Source organism: Thermobia domestica, chromosome 3, assembly GCF_964235325.1.
Source record: "Thermobia domestica chromosome 3, izTheDome1.hap1.1, whole genome shotgun sequence".
NCBI classification, from domain to species: Eukaryota; Metazoa; Arthropoda; class Insecta; order Zygentoma; family Lepismatidae; genus Thermobia; species Thermobia domestica.
The window spans coordinates 243,419,256-243,433,221 of record NC_137456.1 but is presented as its reverse complement, the minus strand read 5'-3'; the positions used below and the strand labels follow the sequence as shown (position 1 = coordinate 243,433,221).

The 13,966-nt window shown below is 36.7% G+C and overlaps 1 protein-coding gene across 1 annotated transcript in view; it reads left to right on the top strand.

Annotated features, from left to right (window-relative positions):
* Positions 1-4,740: 4,740 nt before the first annotated feature.
* LOC145680996 (uncharacterized) overlaps positions 4,741-13,966 on the top strand; it is a 1,339,336-nt gene continuing 1,330,110 nt past the window's right edge. The window contains exon 1 of the mRNA XM_081752259.1: positions 4,741-4,900. The gene's annotated coding sequence lies outside the window, so the exon portion shown is untranslated. The remainder of the gene's footprint in view (positions 4,901-13,966) is intronic.

Below are 13,966 nucleotides of genomic sequence, written 5' to 3'. Positions count from 1 at the left end.
GTCTCCTTTACTATACCTTCTGTATGTAGCTGATATGCTCCGCCTGCCAGATCAGGTCCATCTCTTCCAATATGCGGATGACACGGCTTTTCTCGCACTTGGAGCGACTATCCAGCAGCTCAACATTAAGTTACAGACTGCTATTAATCGCTTTCACACTTGGTGCAATCTTTGGCGGCTTTCTATCAACGCAGCTAAAACCCAAGCCATGATATTCTTACCACCCAGAAGAACTTCCAAAGTCCGCAGAAATCCACGCAATCTTTCTCTGTACGGTGATGGGGTGCCTACTCAAATCAGTAATACTGTTTGGGAATTACCTATGATCACCACCTTATTTGGTCCCAACACCTGAAAACCATTACTACAAAAGCTTATAATAGACTCAATTTATTGAAACGATTGACTGGTACCACCTGGGGCCTTAAAGCACACACCATCCTAAATACCTACAAGGTATTCTTACGACCTGTCCTGACTTATGGATTTACTGCTTGGATAGCTGCACCCACTAAGTTCTACAATAAACTTTTAATTCTAGAACGCCATGCTTTCCGTACAGCGTTCCGCATTATGCTGCCTAGTCCTACACAGGATCTATACCGCAAAATTACTTTTCCGACCTTACAATGCTACCTAGAAAAGCTGCGGCTAACATTTATCACCAAACGCTTCGAAAAACGACATCCTTTATTACAGGACACAATGCGCTATTTAGCACTCCACCCAACACCTCACCGTTATTATCATCCTCTACTTTCGCTTCTGTTCACATTAATTAACTATACTCTACCACCGTTAGACTCCGCTTTACTTATCATCACAGATTACGTCATTCATGAAGATCTTCCTCTCATTCACCCATCATTTCTAGCACAGTGATTACCATTATTTATTAACATGAGCCTCATTCGTTTTCATCATTACTTAGAGCAGCCCCTAAACTGAAGATAACCTCATTTGTCTAATTAATATAATCCACGTGTTGTCCTGTGTATGCTCCTCACCACATCTTTCATGCCCATTGCTATACTTGTAAATATCATGAATTCTATACCTAATCATCGTTATCATTTTGTTATCGTTTATTTGGTTTAAAATATACTGTATGTTTATTTTCCTTTGTGTATGCACCTGCACCAAATGTTAAGGATTAATGCTCCTTAAGTCTTTACCTTCAAAATTACTTACTTATGTAAATGTTGTTGCTAATAAAGATTAAAATCACTTAGCCCATCTAACATACCCATTCCCTAGTTAACCATCAAGTCTCGTTCCTAAAAGATGGCGTAACCCTCTGAAAGGCAGCTAGCCCTTCAGTCTAGCCTGTAAAAAAATAAATAAATAAATAAAAGACTTTGTGTTGAATTAGCACACAAGTAACACGCTAAAGTGGTAGTCATTTTGTGTTGTTTCAACACCTCATTTTATGCTGTGTAGTTAGGGGACTATCAGGATGGGTTCAGGTTCGCTGGGGCCAACTTCAGCATCCTGAAACTTTCATTTATTTGCTGTTATGTATACATGATTATAGAGCAATTCAAGTTAGTTCCCCCCAAAATGATCTCGGCTTATTGTTAGTGTTCTGGCTACGGGCTGACCCACCTCAGCATATTTTGTTTGATTGTTGGGTTTCTATTCTACTACTCTTGTAGGTTTATATCAAATACTATTGTTTAAAACTTCTGAAAGGTTGGAAATCTCTTAATAGTGTACACCCACGGGGCATGATCATCTGTCAGTAAAACAGATGTGTTCATTACTGAGAGGTTACACAAATTTAGATTACTCATAGCACATGCAGTAATTATAAGAAGCAGTCAGTAATTTGTGTATTAGTTATAAATGTAAGTGTAGTCTAATATCGAAATACTGCACTCAGTGGTCGAATTACTAAGGGTATTTTCGAAACACAGGGGATATAGCCCTTGTTGAAATTTTATTGTAAAATAAACATTTGTTCCTTTATTTTTGAAGTGGTAGGAAAGAAAAAGGAGTGAATTTTTCAGGGAAAGAAAGGGTTCCGCAGAGAATTCTTACGATCGGTTCTTTACATTGCTTTTACCCATCTAAGGTTTCTACCGTAGTATTCCCAGGGGGAAAGAAATTGATTTTGGACAAAGAAAATAACTATTCCCAGTTCAATTTGTAACCGTTGTGTGTGGTGGTTCATTAGATCATTAACTTAACGAGAAATACATTTTGGAAAAGTAATTTTCTGTCTACTGTACTGTATCTGATATACATTTAATTGCAGAAAGTATTTTCTGTTTTACATATGCACAAATAATAGTCCCTGTTGGTTAAGAAGAGGACACTAAGACGTTGGGAGAAAAGAAAACTTTCCATGTCTATTGGAGAGTGTCCGTAAAAAGGGGGGGTTCTATCCCTTAAGTATACACCTACTTTTGCCCGTCCAAACTATTCTGAATGTTTCCTTTATTGAGAGGTGTCCGTGAAGGGAAGTTTCACCATACTGTATCGTAGTATGTGAAATATGTCTGTATTACAGGTGTTTGTTGTTGAGATATGTCCGTGAAGACAGGTTTCACCGTCCTTTACTGTAGCATATAAAATATGTCTGTATTATGAAGGTGTTTATTATTGGGACGTGTCTGTGAAGGGAGGTTTCACGGTACTTTATTATAGTATGTGAAATATGTATGTACAGATGGTGATCAGAAAAATGGAAACACCTGAACGAAATTGCATCTTACCAGATTAATATGGTGTCGGGCCACCTTTCGCCTCCAGAACAGCCTTGATGCGACGTGGGATGGAGGCATAGAGGTCGTGAATGGTAGCAAGTGGAATTTTACACCATTCCTCGTGCAGGGCATCGGCCAGTTCTGTGAGAGAGGATGGAGGTGGAAATCGTCGCCGGAGGCGTGTTTCCAAGACGGACCACAGATGTTTAATTATGTTGAGATCTGGGGATTGGGCGGGCCAGGGGAGGTGTTGAACTTCATCCCGATGTTCCTCAAACCACGCTGCAACAACGCCAGCTATGTGAATGGGTGCATTGTCATCCTGGAAGATGCCGTCGTTGTCCGGGAACAACATCCGGACCATAGGATGCAAGTGGTCTCCTAAAATTGCGACATAATCGTTGGCAGTGATTCGTCCGCTAAGTGTGACTACAAGACCCAATGAAAACCATGATATGGCGGCCCACAGCATCACCGAGCCGCCGCCATGTTTCACAGTTGGGCGGAGACACTGCAGATCATAAGCTTCTTTGGGCGTTCTCCACACACAAACACGGCCCGTGGTTGGGAATGGGGTGAAGGATAACTCGTCCGACCATATCACACGTTTCCAGTCCTCAACGGTCCAAGTTGCATGGTCGCGGCACCATTTGCGGCGTGCGAAAGCGTTATGGTCCCTGATGAGCGGTTTGGCCCGTGCAACACGACCCCGTAAGTTCATGTCATGTAATTCTGCTGCGGACTGTGATTGTCGAAACAGGGTGGGGGAGGTGCTGATTGAGTTCCTCCGTCACTTGCTCCGCAGTGGCACGACAGTTCTGCGTGACAATGCGCTTTAATACCCGGCGTGACCTGTCACTCATGATTTTCTTCCGCCCACTGTTCCGCTTCCCCGATGTGGTTTTTCCGTGTGTTGTGTAGGCCGTCATCACCTTCGACACTGTCCCACGCGACACACCTAACAGTAGCCACTGCCGTCACACTCACTCCACATAACCGCGCACCAACAATTTGCCCTCTTTGAAAATCTGATAGGTCTCCCATTTTACACTACCTCCGTCTGCTGCAGCCACTGGACACTGCTGTTCCATTGCTCCTGACGTAGTATGAATACCGACCTAACACACCACCAGCAACGGTCCGGCGCTGCGGGCGCCACGACACCACTGCCAACCCATACATCTGACGTGTTGCCAACTACAGGTGTTTGAATTTTTCTGATCACCATCTCTATGAAGGTGTCCGTTGTTGAGATATGTCAGTGAAGACAGGTTTCACCGTCCTTTATTGTAACATATAAAATATGTCTGTATTATGAAGGTGTTCATTATTGGGACGTGTCTGTGAAGGGAGGTTTCACGGTACTTTATTGTAGTATGTGAAATATGTATGTATTATGAAGGTGTCCGTCATTGAGAGGTGTCTATGAAAGTTGAGTTGAGTTGATTTTAGTTTAGCGTCCCTTTCAGCAGCGAGGCTATATGAGACGTGGACCTACTGATTAACGTGGAATCCGAACCACATGAGCTCCCGCCGGGAATCGAACCCGGGTCTCCCACGCCAAAGGCGCATACGCTAACCGCTTAGCCACGAGGGCGCTCGTGTCTATGAAAGATTTCACCGTATTTTATTGTACTATGTAAAATATCTCTGTATTATGAAGGTGTCCGTTACTGAGAAGTGTTTGTGAAGGGAAAGTTTTTGTACTTTGTTGTAGTATGTCTAATTTCTTTTATGCTCTGACCGCTAATTTAAGATCAGTACACTGAACCATTAGTCAATTTATAGACATCTTTCCATAATTTGATTCAGTTCACGTTTTTGTGTGTGTTAAAAAAAATGAATCCTTGAACTAGAAGCTGTCATGACGAATGTAATACCGGCAAGAAATGATAGAATAGCGCGCAACAGGTCGTCGTCATGTTTCCGATACTTTCCGAACAAGGACGAAGTTCACGAATCGGAGGAGCTCAGCTGGTGAAGTTGACCAGCGTTCGTTGTCAGTTAGGATTGGTGGATTGTGGAATGTGGAGCGAACGCGCCTACCGCGAAGATGAACTCCGTGTCGCCAAATCGATTCCCAGCTGTTTACCTCCGTTTTCGGTTTGAGAGTTTTATCTCTTAAAAAAAAGAAAAGACTTGAATATTCAAACACATTCCAGACGAAGAAAATATCCTACGCATTTTCACACGTAAGTCAGATTCATATGATGATTTCAATGCGATATTATGAATTGTAAAACTTATATTTTCTTGTAAGTCGTGAAGTGACCATAAGGAAAACCAAACAGCCGAATAATTTATATTCTTCAATTGACGTAACGTAAAAATGCATTATTCGTATTTTATAGTTTATCCCTAAATAACATCTATAAATATAGAAATTTCTTCTGTTTGTGAAGTTCTACCTATACTATTGCGTATGTATTTTGATATTAACAAATAAATCTAAGATACATGAAAATATAGCTCATGTTATACACTTTCGTCGTATTTCTAACAAATGTTGCCAAATTTTGAAGAAGGATGACGTTTATTTAGACTGCAATGATATATGCTTTGGACAACATCTAATTGAAATCAGAGTGAGTAGTGGATACATTTTTGCTTCAAATACTTAGGGAAATGAAATTTACAGTATACACAAATGCTTTCCAGTGTTAGTTTTTCTCAATGATGAAAAAAAAAAAACTATTGCTATATGCTGAATGCAGAAAATAAATAATATCCTTATCAAAAATTATCTATTAGTCTACGAGGCAAAACATTTTGCAAATGCTAAACAAACCCTTTACAGAAACTTTTCGTTCGTAAAAGGTGGCACACACACACACAAACTTAACACACTGTTGAACGTTTATGATAGTTAACATTTTGTATCTTTTTTTAAAAATCTGATTTAAACTACTCACTGAGCAAAATAATACGTTTGTTGTAACAAATATTAACGTGTAAGAGCTTCGCCAACTATTCACTTTAGCGTCATCAGACACTATCTGATAGTGTTTGATGTAGGGCAAAGTGGTTAGTTGATGAAATGTTACACGTTAATATATATATATATATATAATAAGCGTATTGTTTTGCTCAGCGAGTAGTTCAAATGAGATTTAAGTCTGTTAAAAGCAAAGCTTGTACAATAAAAAAATATTACAATTTGTATTTTTTGTTACCATAAGCAAATTTCGGTGGTGGGCAACAGTTAAAATAGAAAAATGATTTCAATTTTACTCTCAAAGAAATAGATAGTGAATTTGTTCTCTTTCTGCCAACTCAGTCATAGCCATACTAGTGTTATGCCTGTATTGACGTTATGAACACATTCACGTTTACAAAATTTATAAAAGAAATTATGGTAATTGTCTGAATTAGATCTTGATTCAACGTTGAATGGAATCACAAAATGTAACTTAATGAACATAAAATTTGAAATATAACATTGAAATATTGTTTATGAAGACCCTCTTCTTTACACTGATATAACTGCAAACAAAAGAACTTTCCGGAATCGGCTTTCCAAAAGACCTTGGTGGCCCCAAATGTGATTGCAGACTAAATATTTGGCAATTCAGTGCATTTAAACCTAGTAATAGTCGTAATAATATAATTATTCAGTATCTTTTACGAGAAACAGCGCATCCTTCAATTAGAAGTAATATTAGGTAGAGTCTGGTTGTTGTTTGTTGAAAGCTGGCATTTTTGATCACCGAGGCTATATGAGACGTGGACCTACAGTTTTAGGTGGAATCCGAACCACCATACCGAGTTCAACTTCAATGCTCTCCCACCGATCCCGTACACTGAAGGCGCGCGAGCTATTTTCTAGACTGGCCACGAGGGTTTATACTATATTAAACAATGAGTTTGTTGCTAATATCCAAAAGGTGCTTTGTATCGAACGCAAAATGGAAATCAAAAGACAATAGTAATATTGAAGAAGATGCTATAAAGATGTTATGAAGCTGAAATATTGATCAGCATAACAATATTTTATTCTAGCCACTTGGCATGTGTTCAGGAAACTAAGTTAAAGAAAATAAAATAATTAATAAAATGTTTCCTCGATGTTTTGAGACAGTCTCCTTCAACTTTGGGGAACTTAAGGAGATTAAATACGAACAATTTTTGTTTAGGAGAAGATAAGAGCGCAAGTAATGATATCAGCTTATTGAGAATAATCAGTGAAACGCTCATAATGTCTAGGTTTATTGATTTAGAAAAAGCTTCTGACCTAGTAAAGTGAAAAGTGTTGATTCAAGTTCTAAAGAATGTTTGCTCGGAATGGAAGAATCACAAACTCGTTAAAATATAAATAATAAAAAAAATACTTTTAAACGATCCAACAAGTAAGAAGTAGAATAGGAGAATTAGTCTCAGAGAAGGGTGCAATTGGAAAGGAAGTGACAGGGATGTTGTGCTTCACCAAACGTTATTAATATCTATCTGGAACCGATACCAAAGAAAGATCTGAAAAGGGAAAATGATACATAGGGAGTAAAAGGCTTATGTACATTTGGTTTGCAGACATTCTCTTTAGCGGTATCTGATTAAAAAAAAATAATGTTAGAAAATTAAAAAAAAAAAGTTGTGAATAATATCACATAAGAAAAATTGAAAAGACAGTAGCAATAGTACGTGAATAGAAATTATCTGTGTGAAATACAGAAATAGAAAACAGAAGAGGTGGCTAGTTTTCAGTGGCTGGGTACTAGTAGCGAAATAGTGAAGTGTGAACATGGTAGATTTAGAGTTTAGCGTTCCTTTCAGCGCCGATACTATAGAGATATGAACTTAAAGCTTAACGTGCAATCCGAACCATATGAGTTCCCACCAGGAATCGAACCCAGATCTCGAAGCAGAAACAAAATAAGTGGAAGGATAGGGATAGAAAAGAAAATATCATTATTTAGGAAAAGATAGCAATTAGAAGTGTAGTTTGTATGCTTTGGAATAAAGATTTTCTTTTTAAAAAAATACATAAAATATTTTATGAAGACTGTACAAAGTGCAGTCTAGAGACTGTTGGAAATGGATATGGAGAAGAATGTACAAAATTAGCTTTGATAAAACGGAAAACTAATAAGGAAGTGTTAAGTATATTAGAAATCAAAAGAAAATTATGGCATTATTTAAAAAGAAAGAGAAACAAGTTGGAATATCATCTAAGAAGGAATTATTTGTAGAATTTAAAATGGGTATGGGAAACAATGGAGAACATTAGCTGGGTAAAACGGAAAACCAATAAGAAGTGTTAGAAATAGCAGAGGTGAAAAGAAAAAAAATATGTATTTTAATTTAAGAAGATGATGACAAACAAATTGGAACATTATCTGTAAGGGAAATATATTCTAAAGAGTATGGCGGAAGGTACATGGAAGGAAAAAGAGGGATGAAGACAATATACTTGATATTAAAATGGTTAATTTTCACATGAACACAAAACAATTAGCTCAGATCCACAGTGCACGGAAGCATCTCAATTTTGCGACAAGTAATCTCCCAGCAATGGCATAATACCTATGGTGACTATACCTTTTCTTTCTATCTGTTGGGGGACGGTGGGTCAGTGATACAGCATTTACCTTTGGTATGTTTGGTCTTTGGTTCGATCCTCGGCCGTATGTTTTATCGGGGTACTACCGTTTCCTCCCACTTTCTCATTCTATCATTTCTTCCATCATCATTCACTTGCTTTAATCATCGTCTCCCTTAGCATAAGGGCATAATCGTGGGACGTTAAACTGAAATATTTCCTTTATTTTCATTTGTTTATCTGACTGGCTCAAATTTTGTAATAATTTATCACTCTGTTGTATGAAGCAGATGTTCCTTTAATTTCGGCATAGTTGCATATCTTTTTATGGCAATATTGCTTACGTGTTAAACCAATCCCAACCCAGACTCAATAACTTAATTACTCAAAATTACTAATAATAAACAAGATATTGTTACGAAAACAGTTCTCATCTGTACATGTTATTACTATCTAGTTTCAGTTACTCCTTATGGGGCTAATGAACATGCTCTAACAATCAGGTGGCATTTGGGCTAACCGCGAGAAACAACTATAAACTATATAAAAGAGCACATGTAAAATGGCCAGAAAATGTATGTAGAGTTTATTGATTCGGGATTTGTTTTCGTCCAGTGAAATGAGAAATATTGACGGGGCTGGAAAATGTGATTTCACTCACAAGTTCTCTAGGAAAAAGAAATAAAACTTTCTCATATTACAGGTTATCCTATATGACCATATATGCATCTGGTTTAATTAAATATTCTTTTTTATTGGCGCGTAACGATTTTAATGTTTAACCATATAACATCATTGATGTGATAGAGTATGACAAACAAATTAATTTAACTTCTGAATAACACTTTGAAAGATACTAGTTACTTAAAAATATTTATTCAAAGTGGACCACTTCCCTTGATATGTCCTTGTAACTTTTAAAGTAACAGATCTAAAACGATGAAATTTTGAACATTGCAAGTACCAACAGGAAACATTGTTTAACACAGTGATGCGCAACCGGTGTGTCGCGGTACACAAGAATGTCAGCACAAGGTGAAAGGGGGTGATGAGAATTTTTCATAATCATGTTGTATAAAAAATAAATTTTATTTCATTTTTATTCCATTGTTGTGTATAGTATGAGTACAATTATTTATTTTAATAGTAGGTCTAACACAAAAGTGTATTTTTTAATATTATTTATACCCCATCTACAGTAAATTAAAGTTCTTAAATTATTAATAAATTCAGAAGTCTATTTCTGTTCAATAGTCTATTAGTAATAATATGAATATAATAATATAAATAATGACTATATTACATGTTGGTACTAGCAGTTCCAATATCAACATTACATGAGCGAAATTAAAAATTTGTTTTGCCGTATTGTGTCATAAGTAATTTATGGTGTGCTATATGAAATATATGAATATACTTAAAAATATATGAAATATACAAAAATTAACATAAAAGAAATTATCACAATCATATTAACAACTTATCACAATGAACAACTAAGTTTGCAAAACAAAACAAAACAAAACAAAACAAAACAAAACAAAAAGATACTCTCGTCCAAGAGAACATATGACAGAAGTTACCCTTTGTCAGAAACACTAGGGATGACCGGAACCGGCTCTGAACCGACCCGACTATAAAAGATCCGGTTCTGAATTTATGTGTGATGTCGTCTCGTAAGGAAAAATCTGAGATTTCTGTAATTACTGATTCCCAATTTACTAAAATATTAGTTGTGACCAATCAGAGGACGTGTAACGTAAACATTGAATTATTAATCATAAACAGAACTATATGTTATATATAGTGCATAACAAATCGCTTCCCTTCTTCTCCCCTGCCTCTGAAGACCCAGGAAAATGTCTGAGTACGGGTGTGATCCTTGGTACACGGCATCTCATGCAAAAGGTGATTAACACTTTCTACATGGCATTCTATGAAAATGTTTACACCTGGAATACTGGGAAAACAAAACTGTTTTATGTTCAGTCTCGCGAATAATTGAGCACAAGAGACAGCCATGGGGGGAATTTAATAGCAATATTTAAATTTTTGCAGGACCTCCTAAAAAGCGGACGGTGGAGAGGGTTTCGTAAATTTGAAATGAAAAGGTGGGTCAAAAGTTTGACTCAAAACTGACAAAAATGAGCATCACTCAACAATAGAAACAACTTTTATTTGAAACTTTACCTTTTCGTACCAACCGCGGCAGATTTTGAAAAACTGTTTTAATTGTAGTATGTATGATCTGTCAGGAAAGTAAATGTACACCTATTTTTCGAGTCTGGCATTCCTGCGCTCCATCCGTGGAGAGTATGAGAATTAAATCAATCAAATGTTTACTGAGGGGCAAAAAGAAAAGTTTAATCTGAATAAGACATTGCAGAGGAACACAAGATGTGAATAAGAATAATGCATAGTGTAAATAAATAACGACACCAAAAGAGAAAGCCAGAAACAGCTGTTAAACTTAGAAAAAAGAGTACAAATTGTTGAAGTGGGAACATAAAACACAAATACAACAAATACGCCGACAACTAAACGATCACCATGTCATGATCTTGGTGTAGTGGTTAAAGTGCTGGTTTACAAATGGATAGGTCGCCAGTTCGAATCTTCGATGGGGACATTTTTAAAAATTTTTGTTAATAATACATACAGCTCATGAGAGATGATAAAAGAGGTCGTATTTAGTCTTTCGTAGTAATTATTATTGGTAATGTTTAGTACTGATAATACTTTTTCTCTTTGTGTATTGCTTTTATTCTTTTCTTCATTTCAAAAGAGAAGAATATCCGAACAAATGCCACAAAAATTCCTCATATTTTGAATGTAAACGCCATTTGCAATTAGTAAAGAATAAAAATTGAACGTTCCGATGTAGCTGCAAAAAGTAAAAAGACAAACATGGAAGTGGAGTGTTCGAATCCATACTCATGGTTATTAAAAATACAATTTCTACATGCCTTACACCTCCCGACCACGTTTCTACGTTAGCAAGTAAGAGGTTTGTGTTTAGGTTAGGCTGCTCAATACATTTTCCAAAGGGGTCCGGTTTAGCTCTGACGCACCACAGGTGCGAGAAGGGAGCAAAACACTTTTTCTCTCTCCCTCTGTATGTCTATTTATCTATCTATCTGTATATATATAACGCTATTTGTGAATGCCATACCCACCCTAATTTTCAGCGGATTGAGACGAAACTTAACTCAAACATTAATTGTTGAAATATCTTGATGAGTTCGTTAACCAGAATAATCAGATGAAAATGTTCAAAATGGCGGCCCTTCAAACTCCCAAAAATTTCCAAGGCAACCAAATTTCGCCCATAAATAGGTATTCAGAAAGTTTGAATAACTTTTCCTCTTTTACTGAAATATATGTGTGCAGAGACTTATTGAAATATTGGACCCGATTAATCGCATAAAGAAGGTTCACGCCCTTTCGTTACGGTCAGGATTTTTTTTCTTGCAGGAGGGGGTTATTTTCGTATCGGAACAAGATGATTGTTAGTGATGATATGAAATTACAACATTGAAGGTGAAGTAACTTGTGAAACGTGTTATTTTAAAGAATAATATAATAAATGTGCTTTCCTCTAACACAGAAAACTGTAAATCATGTATTTCGAGTTCGGCGAGGAGTGTTATTTGATTTGCTTTTTAGTAACACATTGCATTGCAAATAAAGGTAGGCAACATTAGTGGTAAGTAAAACAATAATAATAATAATAATAATAATAATAATAATAATAATAATAATAATAATAATAATAATAATAATAATAATAATAATAATAATAATAATAGGTGTTGTTTGTAGCAAGGCAATATCTTCCTCAATTCTTCTTCAAACGTAATGATTGTAACGCCATATCTCCCTTACAAACAAAATATTAGCAATTTATATCGAGAGAACGGGAAACTGTTGAGTGATGGGAGCAACGTTGGACAGTATGCACTCATAGTACTCAGAAAAATAAGCGATTTCAATGCAAAATGAACGAAGAGTCATTGCCATGGGTAGTCATGGAGCCACGGCAGAGCCCTCTTTAGGCAAAATGTCGATAACTTATATCGAGAGAACAGGAGGTGATAGTGAGATGGGACCAACGTTGGACACCGTGGACCCATAAGGCGCATCGAAAAAATTAGGGGGCGGGCGCCAGCCAGCCTTACTTATTTCCACATAATAATATAAAATTATATTGTCGAAATACACACACGAGTTAGCTACTAATATTTCATATTATTATTATTATTATTATTGTTATTATTATTATCGACAGCGTCTTTTCATTACGTGTGCATGTTTGACATGAAGCCAAAGAAAAGATCCATCATTCGTAGAAAGAATAAGAATAGCCAGCTACTTTAATTGTGAACGACGGCGAAAAATACGAAAAGAGTGATAACCTTAGCGAAAAAAAAACAATACTTTCTCTCAAATGGATAAAAAATCAAGCCGAGATAGATTCGAACTCGCATGGACGGCGCGAACAGCCAGTTCATTGTCTACTTTTTTTTTTAACTGACTCACCGAACGTGTTTTAGTAACTTACTTATTGCTAATTTTACTTGCTTCACTCGTTTAACTTGCTTTTTCTAATAACTTATAACGACAGGGACACGAACACAGAAACATAAGGAACAGTTAAAAATCATAGCTGCTCTCGCGCCGGGAATCGAACCCGGGACACCATACGCCAAAGGCGCACGTGCTAGCCACTAGACCAGCAGGGACGGCATTCTTCACTTTCTGGGTCGTTAGGGATTACGACCACTGTATTGCCAGCTATCACTTCTGTGGGTTGTATACTATGATCACATGTTTCTTCTTTGCTGGAAGAGTTAAACCTACATTCTATGTAATACATGAGGTATTTAGACCTACATGCTCTTCATATAATGTAATAAAAGGGTCATGCTGGGAATAAGAAAAAGAACATTCCTTGGATAAAACGGAAACTATTGGCATCATAAATATTTATCTACGAGGCATGCGCAGTAGTATATTTCAGAATAGTTACTGTTTAGTGCAGTAAACGAAGAAAGGGGTATAAAAAAGCAAATATGTCGCGTCAAAGAGATCGACCAGAGTTGACAGGCGGAAACAGATGTGTAGTAATAGAACAACTTGGTTAAATTGATAATTGGTTCTTTATTCTGTAGTAGATCGTATCACAACTTTACGGGAGAGCAGAGAAAGACTTACTGACGCTGTCATATAGTAAGCTTTAGTAACACGATCATACAGACACAAATGGATGTAGCTGTGAGTACTACAACTTGGATTTAACGAAAGCCGTTTAGATATTCAGTGGTTTGCTGGGTTGTATAAGACAGAAAAAGTTAAGACACAATACAATTCTTCATACCTCAGCTTCCAGTAACTAGATACATGCAATTTCTGGATAGATACTGAAACTGCTGTCGGATTTTAATACATGACGTATTGCAGGATACAAAATGTTTTGCATTACTTGTTTGTTTGTAGATAGCTACTAGCTTAGTGTTCTGAAAGGTTGTGTATAAACTAGAGATAGTCAATTCCGGAATTATTAGTTTTCGGACTCCCGAAAGTAAAACCGGACAAATTCCGGAATTCGGAAAATTCCGATTTTGGAATAATTCCGGAATTCGGAAAAATCCGGAATTTAGAAATCTCTGATTTCGTTTACATTCCGGAATTCGGAAAAATCCGATTTTTTTCGAAATCCGGAGTT